The following is a 27100-nucleotide window of genomic DNA, read 5'->3' on the forward strand; positions in this document are numbered from 1 at the left end:
AGGGTTCTATCGTTCTGACGAGAACTCTGGTCAGAGATAACGGCCAGGGAAATAAGATAAATAGCCATTTACATTTCACTCCTTTTGGGGTTTCAACGTCATGGGGGACTGGTTGAACCCATATGAATTTCAGTTCCTCAAGGTAAACAAATGAACAGAAAAGATAATGCTTAAAAAAGATTATATATATTCAAATGACTTGTTGGCTTATTTAGTCCTTGTTCTCATTATGCAATGATCCTGGCCTTTTGAAGAAAATGTTAGCATAATTGTTGCATTAAGTGTAACCAAACTGTTTTTCAATCTGACAAGTCACCACCGCAGAGCTGAAACATCCCAGCAGAGTCTCCAATGTAAGTCCGAAGAAAATATTTCAAGAAATCTTTTCACAAACATTTCTGCTCAAGCTAAGCAGAATAGAAAAACATAGTCGTGACAGGACATTTATTGCAATTGTCAAGACCTGTGAAATGTAGATTCAGTTTTGCTGCCTGTGTTCTTGCTGATCACATTTCACATTCCCCAAAATTCCATATCACATTCACTCAGTATTGTATGCCACATATTTTACAAGTTCTTATTTATCCTCTTCATAATCAAAATAAAATTGCCCTTTAGTGTCAAGGGGATTAGCAGGGTAAATACGTGGTGTTATGGGGATAGAGCCTGGTGGGATTGTGGTTGGTGCAGTCTCGATGGGCCAAATGGCCTACTTCTGCACTGTAGGAGTTCTATGATTCTAAGTGTCATATATATGCAGTTGTGATATGATGCACTTTATCTCACAGCTCATCTTTCTTTTAAATGGACACAAGAAGCCTTAAAAATGGCTGCCAAACATAATTTAACATTTTAGAACATTTGCAAAAGGCTCCAAATGGATCATAAATAGACATACCCAGACAAGTGAAGACATTTGAAATACAATGTGCATTTCCACAAGGGTAAACATAAAAATCATTGGCAATAGCTTCCCTGGTGGTGTGAATAGCTCGCAATGGGAGCTGCAATATTTAGAAGTTTAATTACCTTGGCTGAAAGATAATGGGTGAGTGCATGCCCAAGCCTGGGCAAACCCAATACCTAATATATAAAAGCATGATTTGAGTTTGGGACAGTAGCCATTTTGTGTTTAGATATATAAAAAGCCCGATGGAGAACAAGCATTTCATGCAGAACCCCAAAGAGGACCTCGGAGAGACATCATCTGAGAGGGTTCTTGGCAAAGGGAGGACAAAAAGAAAGGTATCCAGAAATCAACTGTTGCTCTGCTGAAAAATATTCTAAGCAATCATCAAATGTCATTACTGCAGAATTGGTAATGAACAAGAAACATTCTCCATCTCCCAAAAGCCTGCTGACCTATTAAGTCCACCCACAAAGGCAACCTCCAACTATTCGACTACAGAAGCTATTACAAGTGCTGAACACAACTCTTTCACTTCAACTCTTCACTCCAGTAACAAGCTACGGGCCTGCAACATTATATGTTGCAGGCCCGTAGCTTGTTACTAGAATGAAGAGTTGGAGTTGAAGAGTTGTGTTCAGCACTTGTAATAGCTTCTATAGTCAAATAGTTGGAGGTCGCCTTTGTAGGTGGACTTAATAGGTCAGCAGGCTTTTGGGAGATGGAGAATGTTTCTTGTTCATTACCAATTCTGCAGTAATGACATTTGATGATTGCTTAGAAACTGCATTTAAGCTGCGTGTAACTTACAGCAGTAGTTTTGGAATAATTGAACCTTTATCTTGCTAAAACGAAATTATTGCTGCTGGTTATTCTTTCTTAAACTGAGTCACTTGCAAATAAAAAGGGGGCTATGTATATACACACACATACACACTTAATTAGTTCACATAGTCATGATAATGACATTAATTGGCACAATTTCCCTCTCTTGCAGGTGAAGATGACGCACGACTAGAGGGAGCAAGAGCTTACTGGAGAGGAAAAAGCACATCTGCATGTCTTAAGTCCTGAGGAAAAGGTGTTGACCATTATCGGCGTGGCCATTGCGGAAGTCATGGTTTTCAGCAAGGCAAGAGCCACCATAGGTGATGGTATTATCACGCCTAATCTAAATACAAACATCTTTCTTACTGTGATAAGGGAAAGAGAGAAAGGAAGATGTGGGACTATTGGTAAATGGAGAATTGGGGCTTGGAATTATTTATGTTGCATTTGGATGAGCTCTGAAAGGTAGCCAGGGACTGAAAGCAGATGCCTAGGTTCCCTTCTTTGCACATTCCTGCTCCTCAGCAGCTCATTAATAAGCAGTAGCAAGGACTGAAATCTCAGTGGCAAGAATGCGCAGCAAGCAACAGGTCATAACAAATCTTCCCTGATTACTAGAGTTCCTCCAGAGTGGTTCATGTGGCAGAGGCCTTGTTTCAGCATGTCAGTGGTTTGCTCCATCCCAATTTTGTGCAGCAGCATTGAGTTTATTGCATTCTTACTGTGCACGTGTTGCACATTGATAAACCATGCTGTCAGTGTAAAGCCATTGTCACAAGTAGGAATTCTCTGGCTCAAATGCAGCTGGCCAAGGCAACTGTCAAGAGAATGAAAGCATCATGACCTCTGCTGGAATGTTGGACATTGATTTTATATGGCACAACAGCTGGATGTTGAGGAAGGTGAATCTCATTCAGTTGCAGAGTGGGGGAAGTTATCTGGCAGCACCTGCACATGGCTGTAAATGGCATCCTGCACCATGGGGGAAGCTTATAAACCTGGCAAAGGTGTATGCTTGCTCTACCTGCTATTCTCCGGCATAGGAATAGAGAGCCTCAGTGAGTTTCCTTATTCAGCACTGGATGGTAAACTGAAAGATGTTGCAAATATCTCCAGCCTCAGTCTGGAGGGAGCATAAACATTCATGGCCACAGTCACTTTTACAATCAGAGGCAATACAGTCCTTACTGTACTCTTACTGTTCTGGCACCAGCAGGTGACAGATTCACGTGAGGACATCCTTCCTGAAGCACAGGTGCTACACACATTGTTCTTCAGAGGTTCAAGACGGAGAATTTCTTCCTGAAAACCTTCAGCAGAATGTCCTCTCAGTGAGCGTTCTTCTTTCCCTCCTCCTATTCCCTCTCACAGCAGCTTAACCTGTTCTGTATGACCTGTGTTTATTTGCAAAGTCATGCCGTATTCCATAGCGCAACCACGTCCCAGAGCAAGTGGGTTGTGCAGAGGTCTTGAATACCTGCCATTCTATTTACTACAGATTTTTGCAACTTTAAACAACTACACAAATCACCTACTGAGTAGAATTGAAGCACCAAAAGAAATCAAGCAACAGCTAACCTGCAATTGGTTGATAATTCCTTTCATTTTTGCCAGTGGAGCTTCTTCCTGCTCTTGAACCTGTGTTCAGCTATACAAGTTAAGAGAGAGCATCATGGAGCATTGAGCTCCAAAATGGCAGTGCTGATATCAAGTCGCGGTTGCATGCTATCCTACGTCATGATCTGCCTGCTCTGCAGACAAGCGGTGGCCATTCATTGCTAAGGCGAGTATGAAAGTGCTGTCCATTATAATTCTCCCCAGAAGTGCAAACGTGCATCGCCGACATGATTTTGAGTTCAAAGGGCATTTGTACCACCCACACATTAAACACAAGCAATCCCAATTTTGTGTCCAATGTTTTCCAGTGAGGTCAGTCAGTTCTGTCATCAAACATTTACTGCATCAATCGCTGGTCAATGAACTCTCCAACTAGATGATGAGTCAAAGGGATTATCCAACAATGCCAACTGGGAACAGTGCTCATATGGAGCACATCTTGAAAATCAGGATGACAATCCAGGGATTTCCAAAGCTTAAAAGCATCCTAACCATGATTTCTTCAGGTGCAACCACTGTTGGGTCACATTTCATGTTACTGCCTTCCCGCTCCCAAGGATTCTACAAAGCATTTTGCATCATTTTGATTAAGTGTATGTAGAACTACTGGGTTCCAATGACTAGCGACCAAGGACACATAACAACCATAGTTTAAATCATACGCTGAACAGCTCTTAGCTGTTTCTACTCTGCCCACACTCGGGGGGAGAACTTGCACACTCCCATCACATGACTTTTTCAGTAGCTGTCTCGTAACAGGAATATCAGTTGCTGAAAATTAGCACGCAGGTACGGCAGGCAATAAAGAAGGTAAATGGTATAGTGGCCTTCATTGCGAGAGGATTTGAGTCTTGGAATAGAGATGGTTTACCACTGTTGTATAGGGCATTGGTCAGGCCACACCCAGAACATTGTGTACAGTTCTGGGGTCCTTATCTGAGGAATTATGTCCTTGCTGTAGAGGGAGTGCAGCAAAGGTTTACCAGGCTGATTCCTGGGATAGCAGGTCTGTCATATGAGGCAAGGCTAAATTGGTTAGGATTATACTAATTTAGAAGAGTGAGAGGGGATCTCTTGAAAGATACAAAATTCAAACAGGATTAGGCAGATTAGATTGTGGGGGAATCCAGAACGAGGGGTCATAGTTTGAGGATAAGGGGTAAACCTTTCAGGACTGAGGTGAGGAGAAATTTCTTCACCCAGAGAGTGGTGAATCAGTGGAATTCACTACCATAGAAAGTAATTGAGGCCAAACCGTTGTGAGATTTCAAGAAGAATTTAGATATAGCTCTCGTGGCTAAAGGGATCAAGGGATATTGGTGGGATCAGGGTATTGAATTTGACGATCAGCCATGATCATAATGAATAGCGGAGCAGTCTCGAAGGGCTGAATGGCCTACTCCTGCTTCTATTTATGTTCCTATGTCTAACAAGACCATTCAGTCTACAGCATCTTTCAGGAATCACCTGCTTTAACTGTTTCAATAATTGCAGTGGCCTGTTACATGTAAATATTGCCATACTTAAATTTTAAATGAAGATAGATCACCAATGATTAGAAATGGGTAAATTATGCCATTGCTTGCTGAATTTACATTGTTCAAAACACACTGGCATTGATTTATCCCCCTTTCTCTTTAAATTGTACAAATGGAGCTGCATTTCCCTTACCAGTTGGCAAATGATCACGTGTAGCACTCTAAGTTTCTTTCAGTCTAAAAATGTTGTGCATCATGTAAATAAACTTAAAATCTAATTATGCAAAGTGACATGTGGTTAATTTCTGTACATTTATTGCTGGCTGGCACAAGTGAGAGACCAAGTGGGTGGGTAAGTTAAGTTCAAAAAGGGACGTGTCGAATCTGTGGAAATGAGCGACTGAATTGTCAACCTAAGCTACATAATAGACTATTTAAATTGAAAACAATGAGCTGCAAGATTCAAACTTAATTCCAGCAGAACTGCTCATGATAATAATTAGCACAGAGGGAAAAAGCTGTCAAATTCTATGTACTTTTATAAATATGTTAATTTAAAATGATAAAACTAAATCACCCCCAGACAGTTGCCAGCAGATTTGATTAATTAATTGTGCCTCTAATTTGTAATCCTAACAGACCTGATTATTTGATTAAATCTTCTGATGACAAGTTTTAATTTCATTTTAGTCGAAGCAATTCAAACAAATGTGCATATCATTAATCACCTATGCTTCAATATTGTATATTAAATAACTCTCGGATTACTTCTAATCCCATAAGCAGCAACCTTTCAATCAATGACTGTTTCAAGATGGAGCCTTTGATTTTTGGGTAGCATCTCTCAGCGAAGAGTTCCAGCAAAGGGCTTTTCCTACTCCTTGCAAGGCAGCCTCACATTCCAATTTTAGAAGAGCTTCCCTAATTTAATTAATGCAATTTTTTTTTGCTTTTTTTCCCCACTGTTTATTCTGATCACTTTACAGTCTCTTTGAAGAATTGGGCAATTCATCACTATTTGGGTGTAATCATGCCTCGGACCGAGTTGGAGTGGCCCAAACTAATTTCATATTGGGAACACAAAAGAACTTCAGATTCTGTATGTCCAGATTAAAATAAGGGTGGCAGGAGAGCTTACATAATAATTTACATCAGGCAAAGAAAGAAATGGTTTGAAGTAACTTGTATTTCAAAAGGGAACGTATAATTTGAAGATTGTTAATTGATTCGGAAAGATAGGATCTGTTTACTTTTAAAATGTAGTAACCATAGACCTAAAAATGGGGTTTAATCAATTCTGGGAAAATAAAATCCTGAGAGATTGTGGGAGACAATAGATAGTAAAATCAAAGGGAGCAACAGATTTCAGAAAACACAGAAGACTCTGAGTGAGCCGTGGCTGGTAAGATCCCAAAGAAGACTGAGTGCAGACAAGGCCACAACTGGAGAGCCAGTTTTCTGTCACCCACTGAGAACTTCCTAAGAGCCACAGAGCATTGTGTGATAAACTTACAGGAATTTTATAGATTAGAAAATCTATAGGATTATTTAAGCCAAGGCCTGCTCAGAACGGTTTAAAAAGTACTGTTAACTATGATGTTATTCTTATGCTTAAGTGTAGTTTTACTTCTGTATTTCAATCAATGTATCACTTCAATATAAAATTATCACTTCTGAGAAGTTACTTCCTAATTTCAGAAAACCTCCACATAATACATAAATTGCAAAACCCTTCAGACATTTGTTTCAAATTTTCTTTTGGAATTTGGGCAGATTAGTATTTACTATCTAGCAGCCAGGCAGAATGCTTTTGTGGAAGGCAAATCATGTTTAATCGATTCAATGGAATTCTTAGGAGTCACATGTGCTTCGGATAACAGGGAACTGGTGGATGTATTGTACTAAGATTTCCAGAAGGCATTTGCTGAAGTAGCACATCAAAGTTTATTATGGAACATTAAAATTTATGGTGCAAATGGTAACATATTAGTAGGGTGGAAGATTGGCTAACTAACAAAAAAAGAGCAGAGGCATAAATGGGTCATTTTTGGATTGGCAGGATGTAATGACTGGTGTGCAACAGGGACCAGTGAATGGCTTCAATTTTTAACAATTTCCATGAATGACTTGGAAGAAGGAACTAAAGGTATGGTTGCTACATTTAATGATGACACAAAGATAGGTGGAAAATAAGTTGTGAAGAGGACAAAAGGAGGCTACAAAGTGATATAGGTAGATTAAGTGAGTGGACAAAGATCTGGCAAATAGTGCATAATGTAGGCAAATATGAAATTGGCAGGAAGGGGAAAAAATGCCTATTATCTTAATGATGTGATATTATAAAGCTCTGAAATTCAGAGGGGTCTGGGTAGCTGAGTGCATGAATCACAAAAAGCTGTTGTCCAGGTACAGCAAGTAATGAGGGAAAGCTAATACAATGTTATCATTTATTGCAAATGGAATTGAATGCAAAAATGGGAGGTTATACTTCATTTACACATTTGGAATACCGTGTACATTATTGGTCTCCTTTATTAACAAATTTTAATAACAAATTAACAAATATTAACAAAAGATGTGGGTGAGTTAGCAGTTCAGAGAAGGTTTACAGACCAATACCTGGAATAGATGGGATTGTTGAAGAAAGGTTGGACGTAATAGAATTGTATCCACTGGAGTTCAGAAGAGGATGATGCAACTTGATTGAAACCTTCAAGATCCCGAGGGATCTTTATAGGGTGGATGTGGGGAAGATGTTTCGTCTTGTGGGAGAATTTAGAACTGGAGTCACCTTTTCAAAATAAGGGGTCACTCATTTAATAAAGAGATGAGGAGACATATTTTCTTTCAGAGGGTTGAGAGTCTTACTCAAAGGATGGTGGAAGCAGAGCCTTTGAACATTTTTAAGGCAGAGCGAGATTCTTGATCAATAAGGGGTGTAAGGTTATCAGAGATAGGTGGGAAAATGAAATGGAGGTTATAATTGTATTGGCCATGATCCCATTGGAACAAGCTGAACAGGCTGAGTGGCCTGCTTGTATTGCGTATGTTTGTATGCTCAGAATGAAATGGCTGGAATGGGACTCGCTCCTAACTACACAGTAATTTTCCAATGACAGAAATAGTTGAAGAAAAGTAAAAGAGCCATTCAACTATGAGATCGAAAATGTACATTTCAACAGAAATCTTACAAGATAATGGGTAAAATGCATGGCAAAGTCTTTATCACGAGTCCCCACCTCCACACATAGTGTTCATATTTAATCACACTTTACGTGCTAAACTGAGAAACATTAATTGCGATATTAAAACTATTAGCTGTTGTATTCAACAACATTATGACCGTCAACTAACCTTCATAATTTTACTGTTCACCTTTACTGCACTGTGAATGAGCTAATTCCTCTGGGGGCACTCATCTAATTTACAAAACATATTAGGAATAGATGCAACGATATTAATTGTTTCTTTTCTGACTGTCAATTGCTGAGAGAACACTATGGATAAAAACAAAGTTAAGAGGCACAATAATTGGTGTGAATGAGAACTGAAAGTTACAAAAGAACACAGACAGACTTAGTGAGTGGAAAAGCTATGATATCGGAGTTCAATGTGGGGAAGTGGGAGGTCATCCACTTTAGATCTGAGAAAGACAAATCAAACTATTTTCTTCATGGTGAGAGACTAGAAGCTGTGGAAGTGCAAGTGTCATTTGCAGAGAACATTAAAGTCTGACTTATAGTTACAAAAATAATTAAATGATTAACTGAATGTTGGTCTCGATATCAAGGCAGCTAGGATTCAAAAATGATGAAGTTATGCTTCAGTCATACACAGCCTTGATGAGATGTCAACCAGGGTTTTAGGCACTGAACCTCAGGAAAGGTAATATGGCTGCTGGAAGGGGTGCAGCACAGATGAACCAGAATGATGCCAGTTAAAATGTGCAGGTTGCATTAACAGGGCTTACATTATCTTGAATTTTGGATTTTGAGGACTGATGTAATTGGAATGTTAAAATGATAAATGGATTTGACAGGGGAGATGTAGACAAATTATTTTCTCTGGTGTGGAAATCCTGAACAAGAGGATATGATCTTAACATTGGTGGACAGCTCTGAAGGGGTTGGAGAAGCAGAGGGATTAGGGTGTATATGTGCAGAAGTCGTGGCAGGGCAGGTCAAGAGTGTGGTTAACAAATTAGCTTTGTTAATAGGGGCACAGAGAACAAGACCAAGGAGATTATGTTGAACTTGTATAAGACACTTGTTCAGCCACACATGGAGTATTCCATCAAGTCCTGGGCACAGCATTTAAAGGAGGACGTGAAGGCTTTGGAGAGAGTGCAAAAAAGGTTTATGAGAACAGTTCCAGGAACAAGAACATAAGTTATGAAGATAGATTGGACAAGTCGGGACTGTTTTTCTTGGAGGAGACGACGAGACTTGACAGAGGTATTCAAGATCATGAGCAGTCTCGTCAAAGTAGATCAGGAGAAACAGTTCCCACTTGTGAATGAGAGGACACAGATTTAAAGCAATTTGCAAAAGAAACAAAAGCAAGAGGGAGGGAAAAGAATTTTCATGCAGCGAATGGTTGGGGTCTGGAATGCAATGTCTGAGTGTGTCTGGAGACAGGTTCTTTTGAGCTGTCCAAAAGGCAATTAGGCTGTTATCTGGAAAGGATGATGATGCATGGCTGTGGGGAGGATGGCATTAAGTAAATTGTTCAGTCAGAGAGCTGGTGCAGGCACGATGGGCCAAACGGCCTTCTTCTGCACCATAACAATTGTGATTGAGTGGTGCTGAGACATTTAGGAATAAAATCGAGAAGCACTTTTTCACAAAGGTGTACTGGAAATCTGAAATGCTCTTTCCCAAAATGTTGTAGATACTGGGCCAGTGGGAATTCTCAGAACTGAAATCGAGGAAGTGGAAGGTGTCAGTCATAAAAACGGTAGGTGGAGGGTCTTGTCGCTTCTAGTACAATGATGTCATATTTATAACCTTAAACTTGGACTGCATTCAGTATATACGTTTCTGAGGCTGACAAACTGCCAGCAAAATATTAAAGGGCCATCTTGGCATGGGGATCAACTTGCAAAGGGACAGTCAGGTTCAGGTGTGACCAAACTTAAGAACAGGGGGGATTAAGATAGGTGAGGGTTGCTGCTGGACCTCCAAATGTTACTAAGCCAATGCCACAGTTCCAATTCTGTCTCCTTGCTCCGAGCCCTTCCATTCAGTTGCAGGACATCCCACAATTGCCCAGACTAATGAGTGTAGTAGAAGGTTCTGGTACATTAAGGGGTACTGTGCGACTGAGAAGAGTAATGCCCACAGGTAATCTAAGAAGGCAGCTGACCTAGAGATTAGCCTGGGACTATGTAGCCACATGTAAGCAAACACCACGGAGCCCTCTCCATATCTGTACCCTCTACGGTCAATATGTACAAGATTCAGACACATTACTGAAGACTTCTTGGTAATTTCTGCAAGACTGCTTAATGGTGTCCAAGAAGAAAAGGAATGGAATTAATTACATGGCCAAAGCACCTCATCTTCTGATCAGACTTCCGGACTGAACATTGAGTTCAACTACTTCAGAGCATGAACTCTCCCCTCCACCCCATTTCCATTTATTTTATTTCATCTCATTCTCCATTTTATCGCTCTTCCTTTCTCCCCCCCCGCCGCACCCCCCACCCGCCGCACCCCCCACCCGCCGCACCCCCCCGCCACCCCCCCAGCCGCACCCCCCCCCAGCCGCACCCCCCGCCCCCCCCGCACACCTCCCCTCCCCCACACACCCCCCCCGCCCACCTCCCCTCCGCCCCCCCCGCACACCTCCCCTCCCCCACACCTCGCCCCGCACACCTCCCCTCCCCCCGCCCCGCACCCCCCCCCCCCCCGCCCCCACACATCCCACTTCAGGCCAACTGCCACATTCCTCAAAGTCCTTTACCAAGCTGCACCTTTGTTGTGCCATTAACACATTCTGATCACTTAATGGACACTTTCAACACCTTCTCAGCCTTCTGCAAATTCATTTATATTCCCTTTATCCAATTCCACCACTCCTCCCTACCCTCATAGTATAAATCCCTGCTGATTTTCTTTCCTCTCAGCTCTGACAGAGGGCCATCGAGACTTGAAACGTTGGCTCTATTCTCTCCAGAGATGCTGTCAGGCCTGCTGAGAATTTCCAGCATTTTTCTGTTTTTGTTTCAGATTCCAGCATCCGCAGTATTTTGCATTTATCATATATTTCAAGTTGTATGGGCTAGATTTTCATTATGCCATCTGAATTGGGATAGTATAATGTCTTAGGGGGATGCAAAATAGGGTAAGAATGTATATTGTGGAGAGGATTTTGCTTACAATCAATCAAAACTGACCACTAAAAGCACATTTCTTACATTGATAGATGTATTAGTTATGTTAATGCTTTGTGGACTTTGGATAGTCTCCTGCAGTTTTAATGTACTTGGCCTTTGAGTCTTCTTCATATGCTGCCTAAGTTTAATGGGTACCACTTAACAGACAAGCATTACTACTTCAGCCCACTTTGCTCAGATACTTGCAATGCAACTGATTAAAATCTGAGATCAATGAGGTTAGATGGCCTCATTTATTTCACACTTTGCAGATGTCAGCTGTATATCAATCAACATCTAGAATCAGAATCACAGGTATTGGTATGACTGAGCAAGGCGTTTGTTTCAATTTGCAACCAGAGAAAACAGTTGAAAGAAGAAACAAAAGAACTAAAATGCTCTGACAGAAGTGAGTACTAACTGAATCGCGTAATTGCAGAATGTAAGGGCCACTGCTCAAATCATGAACACAAACCCAAGAGGTCATCAATTTGTGGAACAGGGCACTAAAACTGCAATGGTCTATCTGATTGCATCAGCCTCCTTTTGATCTCCAGTTTCATTTTCATGTTATCATGCACTACTTTTTTAGACTTCTGACATGTCCATAAAATAACAGCAAATGCCTGTCTATTTAGCACAACACTAGCAGCAAAAATATGAATACAAGGTCAAACCAAAATTTGAAAGGGATGTCAGATTTCAAATAGAAATATTTCAAGCCATGAAAATCACTCTGCCTCACTCTCCACTACTTTTCAAATTTTATACAAACAGAAAACACAGATAGTCCCCATAAAAAAGTGATAGATTTACATAGTTGTAAAATAAATTTATGTCTAAACCAATTTAATCTTCAAATTACTCTCTACAGAGTTATTACCTTAATATCGATTTATAAGAGCACATTCGGCTCCTTTCCCCTGCTCTGATTCCCTTCAATGATTCTTTTTTGTCTTTATGATTTTGCTTCTTGGAAGTCAGGCAAATTCTTTTCATCATTGACAACTCTCCCCATTTGTGTGACTTTGGGAGCAATTTATAGCCAGTTTCAGGTCAATTTTGGCCAGGGATGTGGTCATGATGAATAATGTTTTGAGAGTTGCATTGTAAGATTCAACTGAAGGGTCATGAGGACATTTTGTATTTTGCTGCAAAAGACGTCAGCAGGGACACTTTGGTCCTGTATTCTTTTTAGTCACCATTGTCAAGTGGTGCTTTGTGACAAAGATGTCACTCACTTTAAATTCCCAATCAAATGTTGCATGCTCTTCTTCTGTCTGTCAGGAAATTTGCTAGACTTAACAGTTACAGCAGTTGCATTTTGAGGGGGCGGGGGGAATGGCCTGCTGGCAATCTCATCGTTGATATCGAAAGCCGTCATATGTCAAATTTACAGGCGGTACTCTATAAAACAAGCATGTATTTGCCAATTAATTGACAGGCAAGAATGGACATCATCTTATTTCTTTGGAAGCAGAATTTAGTAGCATGGTGGCATTGCAAAATAATGCACATTTTTCAATTGAATTTGGAGTCACGCGAGAAACTTATTTGCATTTGGCATTCTGTTGTTTCATGAAATTATACCTATGATACTGTTGTTTATGTTCCTGCTGTACTTTCAAGTTTGATTGATGACATTTCATTGTGAGACTAACGTTGGCACATACTGTGACAACTGGTCTTAATACAGCAACAAGAAGCACACACAGCGGTGGGAACTCTCTTCAGTTATATTTTGAGGAATAGAACATATTCTTTGTGATTCAGCTGAACTAAGCTCGAGCATGTCTCAAAATAAGGCCATTGCCTCAGGTCCTGTTTATTATCAGCAAAGTAATTGAGATACTTCAGCCCAGCCTTTCATCATATCTGCTGGTACAAAGAGCAACAGCACACTTCGGCATTAATTTTCAGGATGGATTGAGGATTTTCATACAAAGAGTTGGTTGGGAACACATTCCTACCAAATCCAGTAGTTCCGGTACCATATTTTATGCTCTCGATGTGGAGGTGCTGGTGTGAGACTGGGGTGGGCACAGTAAGAAGTCTCACAAGACCAGGTTAAAGTCCAACAGATTTACTTGGAATCACGAGCTTTTGGAGCACTGCTCACCTGATGAAGGAGCAGTGCTCCGAAAGCTCGTGATTCCAAATAAGCCCGTTTGACTTTAACCTGGCGTTGTGAGACTTCATATTATTATGCTCTCAGTATTGATTGGCTTAAGGCAGGACCTATGCACCTCACTTAGGAGGAAGTGCCGCGTTGGAGGGCTGCCAGTCAATCAGATAGTGCTGCAGCGCCTGGAAGAGGAACTGCAGGGATGTGCCTGGCACTAAGTCCCGAGAACCAGAGGACAGGAAAGTGGCACGGGTCCCTGGGCAGGAAGGGTAGGGAATGCCTTCAGGGGTCACTAAGGTAGAGATTGGGGTCTCGGAGGATAGGCTGGGGAGGAGGGAGGCCCAGAGGTCACTGAGCCTTAAGAGGAGGGTGCCCACCATCAGAAAGGGACTTCTGATTAAGGTGTGCCCACCTGCCCACCCGAATTCTCACCTGAGATCCAGCTGTGCTGATTTATGCAGATCTCTTCCCTGAGTATTCTTCCACCCACCAGCCTAAATATTAAGGCTGGGCGGTCCTTAATTGGAGCAAGGATGGGCTTTCCCTCCGAGACGCTGCCCACGCCAGTGTAAAATCAATACTGGGAAGGGGTGGGTGGGAATACAGAGAAAATCCCCTCCATGCAACTTCATGCACCTGCCCGCCCCAGATCACCCAGCCTCAGAACTCACCACAGATGGGGTAGAGGGACTAGGAAAATAACAATCTAGCTCATAAGCTGATTCTAGTGAATGCAATGACTAGAGGGTTGGACCGTGAGAGTTTAAAGACATTCCTTCAGTGTTTCAATCAAGCATAACTGGACTGGAGAGATTGGCCAATCTGCAAGATGGAAATTGTAATCAGAAGTTGACCTGCTGAGTGGATCTTCCAGCAACTATTTATAATAAAAATGGTTGTTGCTGAGGAGCTTCTGTTGTGTGTGCTTTTTATTGGTGCATGAAGAAAAGCATGTCAGTGAAGAAACATCTCATGAGGAAAAGCTATGGACATAAAAAAAAATCAAGTGTAAAAGGAGACAGCAAAATAAATCAATGAAAGAGAAAAAATGCAACTAATTAAATCACTCCAAACACTCGATTGTTGATTTGAGGTTCTACCCTGAACTTTTTTACCTAGCTGAAAACTGATGACACATAGCCCCAGAAAAAGATGATTCATTCTCAAATTACCTGTGCTCACTATTAGAGATGCTTACAGTTAGTGTCAGTCCCTCAAAACTCTTCACTCTCAGGTTTTGAACCTGCTACTTCATTTGGAATTCTTGACTGGAATATTTTTTTCTCCCTCATCAATGCCTTAGATCTTCTGAAAATCGTTGGACAACTGGTGCAATACCTCCCAGATTCTCAGAGGAGGGATGACAAAAAGCAACCGCAAAATATTTTGTGGATGGATGGGCAGCCATGTGTCATTTCTTTTCATAGTAATGAGGTAGAAACCAATATAACTGAGGTCCTGCAATTAATAACAAGACTGAGGAGTAATTACAAAATGTTGAACAGGACTTCAGATTTCCAATGGGAATGTTGGAAGATATTAAACTATAAATAAACGTTAAGTATAGTTATTTAAGGATTATTCTCAGTCCACATGTTAGTTCATACAGGAGCAGTAAGATGAGAATATGAGTGTTCTGATTCCTGACACATTTCTGGAATAAGAGAGGATTGTACAGAATCAATTGGTTTCACTTGGACAAAGTTGGGGCCAACACCAGACTGGACAGACATGGCTTTGAGAGAATGCAGTAAACTAACATAATGGGTTTGGATGGGGCAAGAAACAAGATGAATAAGCAAGGAAGTAAAATTCTGCAATCAGTATAGGAAAGAAGGGTAAAAGGGGAGCAGTAAAAACAATAAGAACATACCAGAGAAAGACAGTTAAAAGTAAAGTAGAGATAGGCTTGAGCTGCTTGTACAAGATTGGTAAGTTGGAAGCACAAATATATATGGCAATATCATAATAGCAATGACAGAGAGATGTGGTTTGAGCTGGATAAGACTAAGTGGCAGGGGGCGGGGAGGAGTTGGGTTAGAGGTGGACGGATGGGGGAGTTAAAGGGAGTAGAACTGGCTTCACTTACCAAGATTCAATCACAGCACTAGTATACAAACATAATTAAGAATGGTGCAATAGCTGAATCTATTTGGTTACTAACAGGGAATAAGAGGAGAACATTTGCTTTCTTGGGAGTTTATAGTGGAGCACTAAGCAGTAGTAATGAGGTGGAGGGTGAAAAATATCAGGGGTGAAATGGACTAGTAGGGCGAGACAGATCTCAGAGCAAAATGGCAGCTAATGTTTCATTCTGGTTTTCCACTGAAGTTCCCAAGTGACAATTCAGACCTTATTTGAAGACCTGTTTCCCAGTCTCACTTTTCCTTGGTTTAAAATTAAAAATCTTGGCAATATATTCTACTCAATGTAAAAGAAAACGGGTGCAGTGGAAAACCAACAAATAGTCTGTCACAAGCACATTTTGTTTTGCTCATTGTGGCGAACCATCGTTGGTTCCCACTAGATAGTACTGAGCCAGGGTCTGGCCAGTACTACAAGTATGTATATATGTTGCTGTTGGGGTTAGGGATGGGTTGTTCTACTTGTTGCTGTTGGGGTTAGGGTTGGGCTGTTACACCTGTATTATAGTACATCCCAGTCGGGCTCCGCCTCCTGGGAGAGGTATAAAGGACACTGCTCTGTCTGGGACCCCTCAGTTTGGGATTGTGTACTATACACAGTAGCTTCGTTGTAACAGTAAATAAAAGCCTTTATTTCCTGAGCATCTCAAGCCTCGTGTGTGATAACGCGCATCACTCATGTAGAACTTTTCCAACTCAATAGATAATTGAGAGAAATTTCAGATGTACAGGACCATATGACTGGGCCAATAAGCATCCAAAAATAGACTGGATGAAACTAATAGCAATAGAACGAAGAAAAAGGGCCTCCACAGTGCACCCAGTATTGCCTCTCGATTATTATGGTTCAGCTCAACAAGGAAGAAGGCTGTGATTGATTGAGTCCTGGACTTGGGGGGAAATGAATAATGTAAGGGTAGAGACACATCTAAGAAACTATGACATAGTTTATTTATTAGTGTCACAAGTAGGCTTACATCAACATTACTGTGAAAATCCCTGAGTCACCACACTCCGGCACCTGTTAGGCTACACTGAGGGAGAATTTAGCATGGCCAATGCACCTAACCAGCACGTCTTTTGGACTGTGGGAGGAAACCGGAGCACCAGGAGGACACCCACACAGACACGGGGAGAACATGCAGATTCCGCACAGACAGTGACCCAAGCCGGGAATTGAACCCGGGTCCTTGGCACTGTGAGGCAGCATTGCTAACCACTGTGCCGCCTATAGAGTATAATTAGGTACAATGTAAAAACTGAAAATAGTGAAAGATTGGAAACATGAAAATAAAATAAAAAGAGAATCAGTCCAATAGCAAAGCAGAAACAAGAGAAACTTCCAAAGAGACACTGATAAATTGAGCGGGAGGGTTACTAGGGACAAAATGATGAATTAGAATATTTAGAGGCCAGTAACCAATAACCACTCGAGTCTGAACTTCTAGAAATCAGCACAAGACAAATTAATACTCACTGAGAAAAACATGAATGAATGAAGGACACCACTCTGGAGTTATAAGATACTTCATATTTTCCTTCCTCCAGTGATTTGGCCCTGTTTAATTTCTGCGAGATTTTTAGTGCCAGTAATGCAATGAATCAGCACCGAAGCATCACCTGTGTACCAACAATTATCTTTGGGCAGCTATCATTGCTTACAAGTTTAGATTTTGTTAAAGATGAAACATCAGAAGTTACTGGTCATTGAAATAAAATAGCGAAAAGTCACTGTCATGGCCCATCAGCTAACCATATATCATAGCAGCCATGTCATGGAGATATGGCACCACCAAAAGTAAAAGCAATCGAGCACTTTAATCTCAGCACCATCAAACAAATCTGTTACCAATTTAGAATTGTACATTGCATAGCGCTGTTAATTATACACCAAAAGAATGAAACAAAACAATACAAGGCAAATTAATGATGAACGCATTTTCAGTTTTCTGCAGCATTTGTTTAAATTGAAAGAAAAATGATGCAATGTAATAAACTATCATAATTACTTAAAAATCAAACAATGTCCCAATTCTGCTGGACTCTGAATCATCAGAGACTAAATGTACAACTGAAGATGTGTGCCAGGACTTCTGGAAGGCTTGACACGTGGACCGATAATGGGAATTGTCTCAGAAGGTTAAACTTCTGATGGGCAATACACCATGCACCCTGGAACCCTCCATAAACTTTTCTGACTCTGAGCTAGATTTCATAACTTTAGACAGATCCTGGATAGTTACCTGAACAGTTACCTAGGAAACACGAGTCAGACCATAACCTGGTCTAACGCCTGTGCAACCCCACAACTGACCCATCAATCATATTCTTGGTCCCTCCCTATGACTACCCTACGTCCACAACCCCATCCGCCCAACTACCCCAACCTGACACCACGACCCTATGACCACCCGACTACCACCCCACCGACCTTCCAACTATTCCTGAGTAGACCCAAATGCCCCTCTGAAACAATTACCCTCTGATCAGACAAGACAAGGCGAGCATCCAACAAACCCCTGATCAGACCCAATAACTCACTTTACCCAACTACCCCACTTCTGCCCAACCTAATCCAACCGCCCACCCACTCACTTATTTACCTAACTATTCACCCACCACTCATTCAGTAACCCACACTCAAAGACTGGTCCTTTAAATTTAGCAGTGTTATAGATAGGAGGACAGTTAATTTAAACAGCACTAACTTCTCCTCGCACCACCCATTGATAAGCAGAAAGGTGTTTTTGATTTGCTTCCCCCTTTGGAAGTGGTGGCACACCCGAGTTTTGGTGTAATCTTACTTCGATTGCTAACCCTACAGCAAACTCAAGATAGGATGAAAATGAGGGGTTAATTCATTTTTATACACTCAATGTTGGAGGGGAATCACAACATTGCGTTTTTTGCATTCATACAGTAAAAAGAGGGATGGAGGAAAGAAACATTTACAATGCAGGAACAACAGAGAAAGTGTAAGTTTTAGGGCAAATCTTCCATGATTAAAGAACCCAGGGATAAGGAAAATGGCCGGCTGGCTGTCAGGCCACATGAATATGCAAGAGGCTGGGAATAACGAGAAGGTCGAGACATGGATGATCTAATCAACAGGAAACAAAGGAGAAACCATGGCCAGCAGACGAGGAGTAAATAGCCCAGCAGCAAGACAATGAGAACAGAGATCATTCCATCCAGGGACAACATCAAGACTCAGCTCGCTGATGGGATTCCAATCAGGCTGACTCAGAGAACGTTTAAAAGACATTAAAATATCAATTAAGGCGGTCCCGACAGTTCCGGCTCTTTTGTTCCAGTCAATCAAAACTACCAATGATCAGAAACTGTTTTGTGTGAGAGAATGACTGGTTCAGGTTTTAAAAAGGGACAAGCAAGCTCTGGTCTCTCTCTCTCTCCTCTCTCTTCTCCTGTTCCTGCCTGCCTCTCATTCGTCTCCAGCACGCAGCCCGAAGCCCACTGAGCAATTTAAACTAGGATTGTGAGTATCCTCTGGTAATTCGCGAAGTTCCCGAGATCATTCCAGTGGATGAGGCTTTGGGGAAGGGGTGGGGGGTGGGGGGGGGGGGCTTTTGCATGCACCTTTAATAGTTTAAGACACTGATAAACTTGTGTAAAGTAAGCATTCCCGACGTGCTCGTTTTAGTATTCCTTCCATAGCTATAGTCTTATAGAGCATAAGGCATTGTGTGTTGTTTTCCTGGTGTTTGGTGATCTTGACCTTGATGTTTTAACAAATATATATATATCTTTGACTTCCAGTGGAGTCCGTTTTGATCTTTTCAATTTCTCACCAACGATTTCTGACCAAGTCACAATATTAAATATCCCTTACCATAATTCCGGAGGCTCGAACTGAGGGTACTCTGGGCGCTTCGAAACCGCCCACCCAGGAAAGGCTGCCAGGTAGTGGATAGGCAGCAGTTTCCTTTTCTCTCTCTTGGGAGCGCTACTCTAGTGAAGTAGGCGCAAGGTGGCCGTTGTTCCATCGGCGAGAGAGAGAATCACTCGGGCCTTGGTGGGGTTTGGGTAACGGAGAACCAAACCTGAGATAAGCCCACGAGTGGAGTTAAAAAGGGGATCCCGCTAGAAAAGTAAAGATTGTGTCACATTGGTTCCCGAGTCCAGGATCAAAATCTAATCATGTCTTCCTTCAGGGAGGTTAGTGGGCTAAAACCGATGCTGGATAATTCACTTTTCTGGTGATGTTTACTTCACGCAGTGAGATAGACATGCAGAGATAATTCAGTCGAATCAGTGCAGATGAGGTCAGGTGTCTAACCTGGGCCAGATCTTGTTGTCTGTATGCTGCTCGTCAGATGTTAAAATAGCAGACTGAGATTTTACAATACAGCAAAGCAATACTATGGATTTCACAAACCAGTGGTCCATGTAACATGACTCCCAACTCTTCACATTGTCTTTGATAAAGGATGCAATCCCACATCTGGGTCTCCAAGATTGTTGAATGTCTCAACCATTAAGAATTGAATGGAAAGTTGCAGAGTCCTCTGTCTAAGCAGACAAGCAAACACCTGTTAGCCAGCCTGGGTTTAGAGATGCAGATGGCCATTGTATAACTTGATTTGAAACTCACAATATTTCATTAGTGAAACGAAAGAGAAAATGCTGGAAAATCTCAGCAGGTCTGGCAGCATCTGTAAGGAGAGAAAAGAGCTGACATTTCAAGTCCAGATGACCCTTTGTCAAAGCTAAAAGGCATAGAAAGTGGGAGATGGATGGTAAGCATGGAAGAGGTGTTTCAACTCTCATATACTTCCTTCTACCTCCCCCTGGGCCATGACCACACCACAGAAATTGTCATCAAACCTGCCGACAAAGGGTGTGCTGTTGTCATCTGGCCTACTGACCCCTACATAGCAGAGCCTGAGCGCCAAATCTCAGATATCTCCTCCTACCTCCCCCTAGACCATGACCACACCACTGAACATCAAGCCATTATACATCATCGCTTCACTCCCTCCGTCAGCATTCCGCAGAGACCGTTCCCTCCAGGATAACCTAGTCCACTACTCCACTATACCCAACACTTCTCCCGTCACCTTCCCATGTAATTGCAAAAGGTGCAACACCTGCCTCTTTACTTTTGCCATGCTTACCATCCACGGTCCAAAACACTCATTCCAGGTTAAGCAATGTTTCACTTGCACCTCTTTCAATTTGGTCTATTGCATTGGCTGCTCCCAATGTGGTCTCCTCTATATCAGAGAGACCAAACGTAGACTGGGTGATCACTTCGCTGAGCACCTTTGGTCTGTGCGCAATCAGAACCCTGACCTTCCGGTTGCTTGCCATTTTAACACATGATCCTGCTCCCATGACCACATGTCTGTGCTTGGCTTGCTGCAATGTTCCAGTGAAGTTCAATGCAAACTGGAGGAACAGCATCTCATCTTCCGGCTAGGCATACTACCAGCCTTCCACACTCAACATTGAATTCAACAACTTCAGATGATTTGCTCTACCCCACCTCAACCCCTTTGTTTTCATTTCATTTTTTACTGTTCTCTACCTTTTATTTATTTATTGTCTTTCTTCATTTTTCTTTCCCCCCCCCAACTCTTTCCCCCTACTTCATCCCCCCTTTGCTTCCCCATTCCCCCTCTTTGAAATGTTACCCTTCTCCCATCCATTCCTCCTCTCCTCCCACATCTTCAAATGTCACAGTTTACCCTCTGATTTCAGCTTCTCTGCCATTTGGCCATTCATACCTTTTATTCTCCCCGTGGACTGCCATTAGCAACCTTTTCCCCTGGTTTCTATGGCTATGATTCACCTTTCATTCCCTCACCCTGCAGTCTAAATATCTCCCACTTTCTATGCCTTTTAGTTTTGACAAAGGGTCATCTGGACTCAAACCTTCAGCTCTTTTCTCTCCTTACAGATGCTGCCAGACCTGCTGAGATTTTCCAGCATTTTCTCTTTTGGTTTCAGATTCCAGCATCCGCAGTAATTTGATGTTATCCAAGTGTCGGTTAGTGACTCTTCAAAGATAATAGTGTATGAGTTTTCCTGACACTGCCAGGTAGCTCCTTCTGCTCGAATCACAGACAGACATAGATTCAGGTCTTTTTCCATTGTTTTTCAAAAGACAAATATATATTTTCGAAGAAAATTATACAGAGTGAGGTCTTCGTCCCTCACAGCTGGCATAATATGGCAACAAATGCTGTAAAAAGGGGACATATCCACTTGTTCCACTGAATCTTCTCTACTTGCTTAACTTAAGAGGGAAGACGTTGCACTGCACACATCTTTGACAACTGGTTTGGAAATCCCTGGGGGAAATGAGGAGCAATGTCATGCCAGGATAGCCTACGTGTGCAGTGCCAATGCACTAAGCATTGCTGCTGCTCAGGAGACTTGGGCCAAAGCTTTTGTTTAAACTGGCAACTCAACAACAAAATAAAACACAGCAAATAAATGCTACCACCAAGATAAAAGTTGAAAATACAGTAGAGATTGAACCTATGAAATCTAGATACTAACTACCATTAAGCAACTTCTAAATAAAATGGTCCCAAAATTGGACATGGTTTGAAAACAAACACAAGGATCAAACCATTCCCCGCAGATATTCGTGATGCTGGAAAACACCAAATACTTCGAGAATTGTTGCAATTAGTAGAAACCAACCAGCAAGAAAACATGCAAGTAGCTGCTGATCCCTTTGGATAGCACTGGCAGGAATATTTCCTGCTGCCAGAAGCATATTAAACTCTAAAGTTAAGAGATGGCATTAGCCAGAGTGTTGAGCTCCAAAATGGCACCACTGGTGTCAAATAAGCATTGCACACCAATTGATGAAATGAATTGCCTGCTTGAAACTTCCGGAGGATCTTCCTTGCATGCATGGGACACCTGTACTAAATTGGAGTCCAGCACAGTTGGAAGCCAGTGTGAGCGCCCAGGCTTGAGATACCATTTTGGAGTGAAAAACCGCAACCCCAGTTTCAAAACAAGGGTGCTATAGAGGCAAAGTTTGCAGCCTTTGAATTTTATTGAACACAAACTATTGGGAAAAGCAATTCAATGAGAAAAAAAATTATTTTATATGATATGGACATTGATTTTTTTTTCCTGTTACAGTCTGTGGTCTTAAATGAAAGGGAGACAGTAAAAGTTTAGTTTCTGTTTTACGGCTGATCTATTCACGACCTGTCCACCATCTGCTCAATTCTGCTGTTGTTTATTGCTACCATTCCTCCTACCATTTATTTATAAATATTCTTTATTTTCTATCTTGTCAGCTTGATGTTTTCTTGCGGTCTAGAAACTTCTCATATTTTTGGTGTCTGTTCCTTCATTTACACACCAATTATCCTCAGGCTATATGACACAAAATAGTTTGGCTGCAGTTTAATATATTATAAGTTGACTCTCACGTTACAAGAAATGGTGTTGGGCAGAAATGTGAATACTATCCTCAGGATAGGACTCCATCAGCTTCCGATCATAGCACAATAATTTCAACAGCGGAAAGTCAAATGTAAAAGCTACAAAACTTACTTTTGACTGTTATTTTAAAAAAAACACTGTCTTGATGTTAAAATGAATCCAATATTAAAATGTGAGGAGTTCAGTAGCGTGTTCCCAGGGTAGAGTGTAATGCTAATGTCAGTTTCATTCTCAATTCTTCAAAGCAACAATGGGGTATTTTTGCTCAGAAGGCGCATGTCAGATATGCCAATGTTACAATCACCCTCATTTGGACACTAACTTTGTCTGGAACTCTGTTCTGGAAGATGTAACCATAGAATCATAGAACCTTTACAGCGCAAGAGGTCACTCAGCCCATTGAGTCTGCACTGACTCAGCATCTCACCCACACCCACCCCCCGCCCTATCCCCGTAAACCCTAACCTGCACATCTGGGACACTGAGGGGCAATTTATCATGGCCAATTCACTTGACCCGCAGATCTTTGGACAATCCTTAAAGTGGTAAATCTACATGCAAGTGGCAGAATAAAAACAAAAATGCCACCCCGAAGATTCTGACATTGATGATAAATTACACCAAAATTAACTAAAACCGATGGAAAGAAGAACAAGTCATTTGCATGATTTGTCTGAGGTCACAGGCTTCAATTGCTCACAAATTTTGACTGATGTATATTTTCTTAGCTAAGCTGCTGGAAAAGGATCCTGCAAGCTGCCCTTCATCAGTTGCAGGGAGGGAAACGTTTTGTTTTCCAACCTTCTTTCATGGTGTTCACGTCGACCTTTTGTCCATCTAGGTATTTCTGAGTGAAGACGACTAGTAGCAGGACTTGTGAAGAAATGTAAAAGGCATGCAGCATATAATTACACCAAAGTTGTCACATTCAAGTATATCCTTTATAGAAACATTGTTCTTTCTAGACCATGTCTGCTCATGTCTCAATTCTGTCCTTCAACCGATCATGACGTTGCATCAAAGTGATTATTCCTGAGAGCAACAGGTGCCAGTGTTGTGGAACCAAGCTAACGTCTATGTCAGTATTTTGAATCCACAGAGAATGGGCTGTGTCATCACTGCAGATGTGAGGCATGTTTGCACTGTATTCCAACATCTTCATGAAGAAACATCGAAGGTCACATGAACTGTTATCAGGAGAGAGGTGCTATATAAAGGTACTATTTGTACCAATCCTGGATTTGAGTCTCGTGATCAATGCTTTAGACCTTGAAAGATGATGCACTGATGAAACTGGCTGACATAATTCTCTCAAAATAGTCTCCTAAGAGCTGAAGCTTAGTTGAAACATTCATGTTGAAACATTCTATGATTTCTATGTTGAATGCTTATTTGGCATTCTTCATTTTTGTACAGACCTTCAGGTCAGAGCTTGTAAGTTTCTTCAGTCAGGGATTCTGATTTCCACAGCCAGATCTCACTTTCACCTGAACTGTCCCATGCTCATATTCTGCGTCTCACCCGATAAAAAAGCCTCATTAGAATGACCACCATCATATCCTTTGCTCACCCCAGCTGACCCCGCCACCATGGGATTATGTCAGCTGGGCCTTGGGAGAGAAATGGTGAATTTACACCTGGTATGGTTTGTAAATTAGTGATAGACAGTCACATGCTGTTTCTTCCACCTCAAAGGAATTTTATTTTGGATTATTTAGAGGAGAAGAAAATGAAAATATATTACAATGTTAGATAGTTACTGTGACAGCTTTGTGGCACATCTTGGTGGTGGCCTAATCTCATATTGTTGACTATGATGTTTGTGCTCCTGAACCATTAAACAGGCAAATTGTCAGACAACTTGCAGTTATCACTGGCCCACCTAAATCCTCAACCCAAATCCATGGATCTCCAAGACATTTTCCTCATGAGAGGTCAGAGGGCTGTTGCCAGGAGGCCAGGACCTAAGCCCCTAGATTCCCTATTGTTATGGGGTACCTTATGTGAAAGATATGAGTATTACAGTTTAGGCTGGGCAGAGTCTTTTATTTTGTTACCATATCTGACGGCAAACAAACGCATAGGCATGATTCCTAAGGGACCCCATAAAATTTTATGGTTAACTGAGAGAAGATACATTTGTAGGCAAAAAAGGATCAAATGCTAGCGCATTGCAAGTGTAAAGATTGAAGCAGTAAACATATCAGTGTGTGGAAGGGTCAAAGGAGAAGATAGTTTACCTCAGCTAACGAAGACATGAAACTTTTTGTTCTCGGAAAAGATAGCTTTTGACAGATCCCTGACATTGTAAGTTAACTCTATTTCAACTGCTCCCCTTCTCTTGGGAAACACCCAAAGAACAAAGAAAATTACAGCACAGGAAAAGGCCCTTCAGCCCTCCAAGCCTGCACCGACCATGCTGCCCAACTTGACTAAAACCTCCTACGCTTCTGGGGACCATATTCCTCTATTCCCATCTCATTCATGCACTTGTCAAGATGCCCCTTAAAAGTCACTACCATATCTGCTTCCACTACCTCCCCCGGCAATGAGTTCCAGGCACCCACCACTCTCTGTGTAAAAAATCTGCCTCGTACATCTCTTTTAAAACTTGCCCCTCGCACCTTAAACCTATGCCCCCTGGTAATTGACTCTTCCACCCTGGGAAAAGGCTTCTGATTATCCACTCTTTCCATGCCTCTCATAATCTTGTAGACTTCTATCAGGTCTCCCCTCAACCTCCGTCGCTCCAGTGAGAACAGACCAAGTTTCTCCAACCTCTCCTCAGAGCTAATGCCCTCCATACCAGGGAACATCCTGGTAAATCTTTTCTGTACCCTCTCCAAAGCCTCCACATTCTTCTGGTAGTGTGGCGACCAGGATTGAACACTATATTCCAAGTACAGCCTCACTAAGGTTCTATAAAGCATCAACATGACTTGCCAATTTTTAAATTCAATACCCTGGCTGATGAAGGCAAGCATGCCGTATGCCTTCTTGACTACCTTCTCCACCTGCATTGCCACTTTCAGTGACCTGTGTACCTGTACACCCAGATCCCTTTGCCTTTCAATACTCCTAAGGGTTCTGCCATTTACAGTATATTTCCTATCTGTATTAGATCTTCCAAAATGCATTACCTCACATTTGTCCGGATTAAACTCCATCTACCATCTTTCTGCCCAAGTCTCCAACTGATCTATATCCTGCTGTATCCTCTGATGGTCCTCATCGCTATCCGCAAATCTACCAATCTTTGTATCATCTGCAAACTTACTAATCAATCCAGTTACATTTTCCTCCAAATCATTTGTATATATTACAAACAGCAAAGGTCCCAGCACTGATCCCTGAGGAACACCACTTGTCACAGCCCTCCATTCAGAAACCCATTCCAGACTTCTTGAAGTTTGCTGCTCTGCTTTTGACCCCTGCTGCAATCCTTGCTGCCGAGATTTCTTGCTTCCTCCAGTGCCATATTTGCTCCGTTAAGCAGGTTTCATATGCTGCTATTGTACAATGCCATTCTTTCTCTTCTCTACGATGTTCTGCCCTGTACCCCATTTGACAACCATTGGAATTTCAATGCCACTGCAATGATAGCTAAGAACAACCTTAACTGTTACCATAGCTACAAGATGGGGATGTCACATCTATGCAATTATAGAGAATAGCAGAAATCTACTTTCATCCTTACAATGAAGATCTGTTAAAAAAAATAACCTTCGTACAATGATGTCTCGATCAAGAGTTCACTTTCGCAATTTTCTCACAATATCTTTTCAGTTAAGATTGTATCACACTCAGAAATCTATCATTCTTTGTCCTCAATCATCCAGATTGGCTGGGATTGTAGTACAAATAGCAACCTTTAGTTTCATGAAGCGAATGCGCTAATGTGGTACGCTTATAAGATGCTGCTCACAACATTACCATCAAGTGAAATTCTGATCAACCCAAATGAAATAAACACTTTGGCGTTCACAGAAACAAAGAAGTTACCAACACTCAGACAACAGTTTTGATGTATTCATTTAAGCTCCATAAAAAACTGCCTTTTCAACACTGAGGCTCATTATACAACTATAAATTGTACAACAGCAATAAACTTGTCAGAGGATTTGAAGCATTAATAACCTGGCTGGTATCCTTACTGCATTCTCTGGATGAACTTAGCTTTTTGGGCATTGC

At 41.6% G+C, this 27100-nt stretch overlaps 1 protein-coding gene across 1 annotated transcript in view; it reads right to left on the reverse strand.

Moving 5' to 3' along the window:
* Window positions 1-27100, reverse strand: part of csmd3b (CUB and Sushi multiple domains 3b) — a 1683329-nt gene that overhangs the window by 592766 nt on the left and 1063463 nt on the right. The gene's annotated exons all lie outside the window — the stretch shown is intronic.

Source organism: Mustelus asterias, chromosome 7 (genome assembly GCF_964213995.1).
Source record: "Mustelus asterias chromosome 7, sMusAst1.hap1.1, whole genome shotgun sequence".
Lineage (NCBI taxonomy): Eukaryota > Metazoa > Chordata > Chondrichthyes > Carcharhiniformes > Triakidae > Mustelus > Mustelus asterias.